Genomic DNA, 7,500 nt, shown 5'->3' on the forward strand with positions numbered 1-7,500 from the left:
GGTTTGGATCCGATGCGTCTTGGATCTTGTTTCTCCCCTTTGGTTGGCTGCGGAGGTACACAAACTGTCCCTTCTCAACTGGCGGGTCATAGCTTTTCTATTCATTTGCAGCTTTCCATGCATCTGCTTGGTGTCTGAGTTGCTCCCCTGCTTTTAGGTATGCATCTCTGAGGTGTTCCTTATAAGCGACAAGCCAGTCTATCTCTGGTTGGTCAGCATCTTCTGTTCCGAGTAGTGGGTCGGCAGGCAATCTTGGGTCGCTTAGAAACATCAGGTAGTGAGGTGAGTAACAAGTTGAGGCGTGAGGTACTGCGTTGTAGGCGTATAATCATTCTGGCAGATGTTCAGGCCATTTTCTCTTCTCTGGTGGTAACAATTGCAACAAATTATGCATGGTTCGGTTAAATCTCTCACACTGAGCGTTCCCTTGTGGGTGGTAAGGGGTGGTGCGCAACTTCTTAATGTCGTACAACTTACAAAGTTCAGTGATTAGTACATTCGGAAAACTTTGTCCTTGATGTGAGTGGATCCTCAAGGGCACGCCATACTTTAAAAACCATTCTTTCAGTAGAACCTTTGCTGTAGTACTTGCTCGCAGATCTTTAGTTGGGACTGCATGAGTAAATTTGGTGAAAACATCAGTCATGACGAGAACATTCTCTCTGCCATCTGTGGCTGGCTTAAGGATGGTGAAGTCAATAGCAAGAACTTCTAACGGTTTAGTGGCCAGGAGATGTCCCATTGCTGGACAGATGCGGGGAAGAGATTGCTTAGACAAGGTACAGCGCTCACACCTCTTGATCCAGACTTCCACATCATTGTTCGTTCGCGGCCAATAACAGCGATCTCTAATAAGGTGTAGGGTACATTCGAGTCCTTGGTGTCCCATATCGTCATGTAGACTAGTGAGAATCATCTCCTTTAGGGCCTGGGGAAGGACTAATTGTTTACGCTGTCCACAGCTTGGGTCTTGGAGGGTACCGTACATCACTCCAGTCTCTTCTGAAATCTTGTCCCATTGGTTAAGCAATGTCAAAGTGTCTTTCGTTTCCCGTCTTTCTTGAGGGGTAGGTTTCTGATTTCTTGACCAGTAGAAGTGAAAACGTCTAATGGTGGGATCTGCCATCTGCATTTCTCTTACATCAGGCAGGCTGTGGGTAGGCAGGGTGGTGTGAGTTGTCTTCTGGGTATCCCTGGTGGGTGGGTCTTCTTCTGTGCTACTGATAATCATTTCTCTGAATTCAAGTGGTACTTGGGTGGGTTGCGTGACAATTGTCTCATTCATCTGCACTTCTGCTATGTCATAGATGGGTGTATTTTCCGATTCTCTAAGGCTGTGCGTTGCTCTTGAAAGTGCATCTGCATTTCCATTTGTTTTTCCAGGGCGATACTTGATTGTAAACTTGAACAATGCCAGTTCTGCTGCCCATCTTTGTTCGACTGCTCCCAGCTTCGCTGTTTGAAGGTGGCTTAGTGGGTTGTTGTCTGTTTAGATCACAAATTCAGATCCTAATAGGTAACTTCTAAACTTCTCTGCGACCACCCATTTTAGTGCTAGCAACTCCAATTTGCGAGAACTGTAATTCTGCATGTTCTTCTCAGGTGGTCGTAAGCTGCGGTTGGTGTATGCTATCACTCGGCGCTTGCCATCTTGTTCTTGTGACAACACGCCACCCAATCCATCATGGCTCGCATCTGTCTCAACAACGAAAGGTTTGGTGTAATCTGCATATCCTAGAACTGGTGCAGTAGTAAGTTTGTCGCGTAGGGTGTCAAAGGCTTGATGACACTCAATGTTCCACTTTGCTGTGAATGGCTTGGAGAGTTTCTTGATAGTCTTAAATTTATGGAGGGATTCGTTCACCAAGTGGTGTAGGGGTCCTGCTATCTTTGCAAAGCTGTCAATGAATCTGCGATGGTAACTCGCAAAACAAAGGAAAGTTCTGACTTCTTTCATTGTGGTTGGAACTGGCCATTCTTTTACAACCGCGACTTTCTGGGGTTCTGGGGAAATGCCATCGCCTGAGACTTCGTGTCCGAGGTAGGTCACTTTTCTCTTGAGGAAGTTGCACTTCTCTAGTTTCAATTTCAAACCATGTTTACGCAGACGGTTTAGAACCATTTCGAGTCTGTTGAGGTGTTCTTCAAATGATGAGCCAGGACTGTTCCGTCCTGTCACCTGGCTCTCAGCAGCAGGGGGGACAAGTTTAACGGGCAGTGCGGGGATCGTGGGGAAAGGTTCCAAGGGGCGTTGCCTGATTTCTCGCGGGCAATCTCGAGCAAAATGGTTGGCCGCTCCACAGCGGAAGCACTTGTTAGCTGTCATGCCAGTTCCAGGAGGTGGAGGCTGCGGCTGGGTTATTGGTCTCTGTCTCTCGCTATTCTGTCGGGAATTCATCTTACTGATACTGGAAGCTAGGTCTTCAATTGCATTCTGTTGACCTTGCAGGGTCTTCATGATTTCTGCCATCGTTGATGCCAGAGAAGGGGATGACTGCTGCTCGGAGGAGGCTGTCTCCTGGGACGACACTACACGGGAACGAGGGGCTGAGATCTTCTCATCCTCTTCGGCCCAGCGGATGGCTTCTTCTCGTACATCGAGAAAGGAAATACTAGGATGGTCACGTACAAACTTCCTCAGTTCTTTTCTGAGCAATGAGTCCCGGACATTCTCTACGAAGTGATCCCTTAGTGCACTGTCACTATCGCTTGTCGTGGGCTGTTCTTTTATTTATTTTGTCTTGCAGTTCCCTCAGGGCATGGGAGTGCGATCACAGGGTTTCCCCTTCCCGCTGTTTATGGTCATAGAAGGCCTTAAGCAATTGGGGTACTGAGCGTTTCTCACCAAATGATTCTTGTAATAGGTTAAAGATTTGTTCAGGTTCCATTAGGCTGATCTTGGGGTACAACTTGATTTCCTCTTTCGCGGGTCCTTCCAAATATGAGAAAATGAAATCTGCTTGTTCGGACGCAGGAAGTCCTCTAGAGGTAATTGCGCTTTTTGCATTGTCAATAAAATCATCACTCAACAGTTTGTTTTGTCCATGCCTACCACTGAATTTCCTTAATCGATGTTCGTTGGGGACTACCACTAGCTGTCTTGTTTCTGGCTGGGGTGGGGTGGTCTGTGCTCGCGAGGTATCCTGTTTTTGCATGGCAGCTTGCAGCGTTTTCAGCAGGTCATGCGCTTGTTTTTGTTGGTCTTCAAGTTGACTTATTTTGGTCTTCAATGTTGCCATCTCCTCCTCGGTCATCTTGGTAGTGGCTTCTATTGCCCTTTTTCAACTCTCATGTGCCCTTTGTGCTTTAAATTTGGAGCCGAAATATTCTCGCTACCCCACTCCTGGTACCAAAATGTGACCAAGGCCGCTCGAGTAAAGAGGGTAGTGAGCAATGAGGACAAATATGAACCTGTGTATGACAATTTATTGGCCAAACAATGTAAAAAGGAAAATAACAAAAGGAGACAAACGCCGAAATTATCAGCCAAGCACATAAGGGAACAATAAAAGGCTAAGAGAATAAGGGCAATAGCGCCACTCCGTGCGAGGGGAAAACTCTGAAAGAACTTGGAAGACTAGTTAGATGTTCGCTCAACGATGGACTTTAACTTGTGAGCAATTAGGACGTGTTGGGCGTCTAATGTATCTGTTTAACACAATAAACAACGAGCTCAAAGAAACTAATGGCTGACATCCTGTTTTTTAATGATACGATTGGTCAACCATGGCTAGGTAAGCCACAAACTGATGAAACTTTCCTGTTTTCTGTGTGTTGATGAACCACAAAACATATACGTGCTGTAGCAGCACAAAAGATAAAGAAACAGTAGTCTTGACGGTTTTCTCAAAACAAAGCTGGCGTACTAAAGGGTGATAAATTTAATCATTTGTCTTCTTGCACATGTACCGTGTGGGAGAAATATGACAGAGCTTGATGACCACAAAGCACAACCGAAACGAACATTTTCCGTGGGAACCGAGATAAACAGAACCACAAAGTGAAACCGAAAAATTGCTTTGTCACGTATAATTGAGCTCGGTTACACCAGTCTATATTCCCTCATATTGTAAAGCACTTTGATAGATTTGTTTTCTTGTTGCTGTATGACCTGAGATTCCAGAATTTCATTAATTGTAGCCTGGTCAGGGACATGATTGTCTGCAGCTTCAAACGTACTGGCTGTTGCTTGTTTTCCCCCTGTCTCTTTTTGCTCTCGAACCCAGGCTTACATCATGCAAAAACCTTCCAGCTTGTTGCAATGACAATAACTTTGTAATGTCTGGAGCCTTGCTTGGGCCAGTGCTTCGAGCTTTTTTTTCTCCCTTCCACTCTCTGAAGTTGATTATAGATTTGCTGTCTATTTATTGGAGAAACCACTGAAGCAACGCCACCTGCTTTCTTTTCAATGTCACTGATTATCTGCTTGTGACCAATCTTCCAGATTCCTTCAAGAACATTCAGTTTGGTTCTTACAAGGGGTTCTGAAGACCTTCGGCAACCACCATAGGGCTTTGAAAGGTGTAATTTGGCTTCTTCGAGTGTCATCTTTACTGTATACTGCACAACTACTTACTTTCATGTTCCCCGTATGTTGCTATCATACGTCAAACGTCCTTGTTGGTAGTAGACCAGCTGTATTGTCTTCAAATAACGAAATGATCATACGCATCCAGGAGACTTCTTTTAGTTTCTTACTCAGCCCACTGATTTTCCCTGGTCGTCTTGAAAACCCTGGAAGTGCTTGGATGGACTAGAATGTGCGCCGTAGACGCCATTATCATCTACTGTCAGGTCTTTAAATTGAACGGCTTCTAGGTCGACAACAAACACTGCGCTCTCTATTATGCCAGTTGGTACTCTGGTGCAGATCTTCTCCTCAGTAACGTTTTGACCCACACAGATGTCCATTATTTCTTTGGAGGAAATTCCTGTTTTTGTATCTTTGTAGACAGGAAAATCGTTTATCTTCCCTGAAAGAAATGAAGTAGGGTGTAATATTTGAGAAAACCTTTCCACTTTTGAAACGCGATTGCTTTTGCTTTTGAATAAACAAAATAAAGGAATGTTTGGATCATACTTTAACTACTTGAATTCTTGATAATATTTCACTACTTACTATTTCTTTCAAATGGAGAAAATTTTAAACTCTCGTCGTCTGAACTGTGATCTTCGCTCGACTCATCACAAGTTGTCCTTTTCCTTTTGCGTGAAGAAATTTGCTACTAAAGAATACATCAAGATTTAGTCCATAATTATTTCCACTTCGCTTGTTAAGCCACAAGTACAAAAGAACTTGAGCGTTATTCTCTGCGAGGAACGTAGACCAGACACTAGAGAGTGGTGGAAATCTAGCCTAATTTAGCGCTGTGACGGTAAAATAACATTGTTGCTCGAATTTTGGTAGTTGTAGTAAAATCGGCGCGTGTAACATACTGTTGCTGACTGTTGTTTAGGCCGTTAACAAACATCTAAACCATCACCCTACGATAATCAATTTTAAGTTAAACATTTGCAATTTTCAAATGGTTAATATAAAGTTTCTTTAGCAGAAATCCCCAAAAATCCCATACAAACGTTACAAATTTGCCGTGGAACATTACGACATGCACGTTTGGGCAGAAAATTAAACAAAAAACCTAAAGTTAAAATACCTACAGCCAGCCAATATCTTTAGCAGTTTGGCAAGAATCTTAAGAATGAATTCAATAGGGCCTGTGCAAATTAGAGGCACGAGCGGACACCATGTGAATAACAAAGCCTCTATATCTATATCGTCACTCACCCGAGTAATTCTAACAGCTCTGATGAGAGCATCACGTCCTTTCTTACTGAAGACGTGATCAGGAGAAACAAGCTCTTCTGTAAATTCGAACTCTCTGGATAAAATGTTAGCGTTACGCTCAATGACATAAGCCTCCGAAACATCATGCATCCTCTCAATATTTCAAAGGAGGTTGAAGCGATTTGGCATGGTAAGAACGATTTTGTTGATTTTTTTGACTAACACACTCCACTTTGCGGTATCCAACGCAGGTAACGTGACATTTTCACTCTGTCCAACAAACAGGTCGGTGATCAGCACAGATAGAAAGGTGCAGCTGTTAGTAGCATCGTTAGAAATATTCTTGTTTAGGGGAATTGCACCAGCTGCAACAAGCTTGTCATGACATTCGATAGCAGTGGGATGTCCCGGCCTGTTGGCCTCAAGTGTTTGACATCCTGAAACAACTGTACTATTTCCACAGCTTTTGATCTGTTTGCAGGACAAATCGTGACACACTCATTCAAAATTCTTTCCAGACTGTTGACTGTAATATGCTATATTTAACAGACCAAGCAGGCAACGTGTTAGGGTTTAGGGTCCTAAATCTGCAGGCCACCTCGTTTTTTAAACTGTCAAAGTTTTTTTGGGGAAGCTGATCAAGTTCATATTGATAGGGAAATTCTAAATCTGGATTTAAAAGCAAAAGAAGTATCATACCGAGTGCCCAAACATCACAAGCCTTTAACTGATCAAGAGACATGAGTTCACCCTCGGAAGCAAACAACTCAGGAGCCATATAAACAATAGCTGCTCGGTCCACATTTGTGGTTCTTGTGTGACACATTGTCTCAGTCTGCTGTAACGCTACTCTGCTTTCTCCAAAGTCAACAAGTTTACATGTAATTGGATTTCTGGCCCAAGCTTCTTCAACTTCTTTCTTGTCATGAAAATAGTAGTAATGTTGATTAGAAATTAACACATGTCCTGGCTTCAAATCTCTGTGAGCAATGCTCTGATCGTGCAACTACTGTAAACCATATATTGCAAGAACTCACGATAAAAGTCTGAAGTGCGCCATGCAGCCTGATTTTCCGGCATCCTGATCGTAAGTGAAAGCTTTTTTTAGAACAAACTCGACAGCTCCAGCTTTGATAAATAGCCAAGATTAAAGTGAGGTTACCATTAAAACAAATTTAACTCATGATAATTTTATCAGTCTTAAAATTTTCTGTACCTGTGTCAGTTTGTCTCTGGTCTATTCTGTGTGGTGCATGTCAGCAAAAGGAATTTGGAGTTGTCTCTGTAATTTACCTTCCCTTTATCAGCACTTCTCAAAACAGTTTTAAGGTTTTAGATTTTCGTGGAACAATCAAATAACATGTGTATATTTATCATCATTGTTCATACAAATATTTCTATTTCGCAATTACAAATTTTGCACATAACTAAATAAAATAGCAATCAAGCGACTTTGTTCAAATTATGCATTACATACTAATCTGTACGTGGTTTGTTGTGATTTGCAAAATGTTCAAAAAATGTTTGTTTCTCCCTTAGGTCATCCATGGAGTGGTCAGAAGCCCATGATATACAGTTATGCTGCGAAATTATGGTAACAAATCCATTTTCCGCAAAAAGAAAAACATCAGACAGGAAAAGGCTGTGGGAAACGATTGCTTGAAATCTTATGAAAATAAACTCTCCAAAATTCAAGACCTCGCTGTCTGAACGCT

This window comes from Montipora foliosa, chromosome 2, assembly GCF_036669935.1.
Source record: "Montipora foliosa isolate CH-2021 chromosome 2, ASM3666993v2, whole genome shotgun sequence".
NCBI lineage: Eukaryota > Metazoa > Cnidaria > Anthozoa > Scleractinia > Acroporidae > Montipora > Montipora foliosa.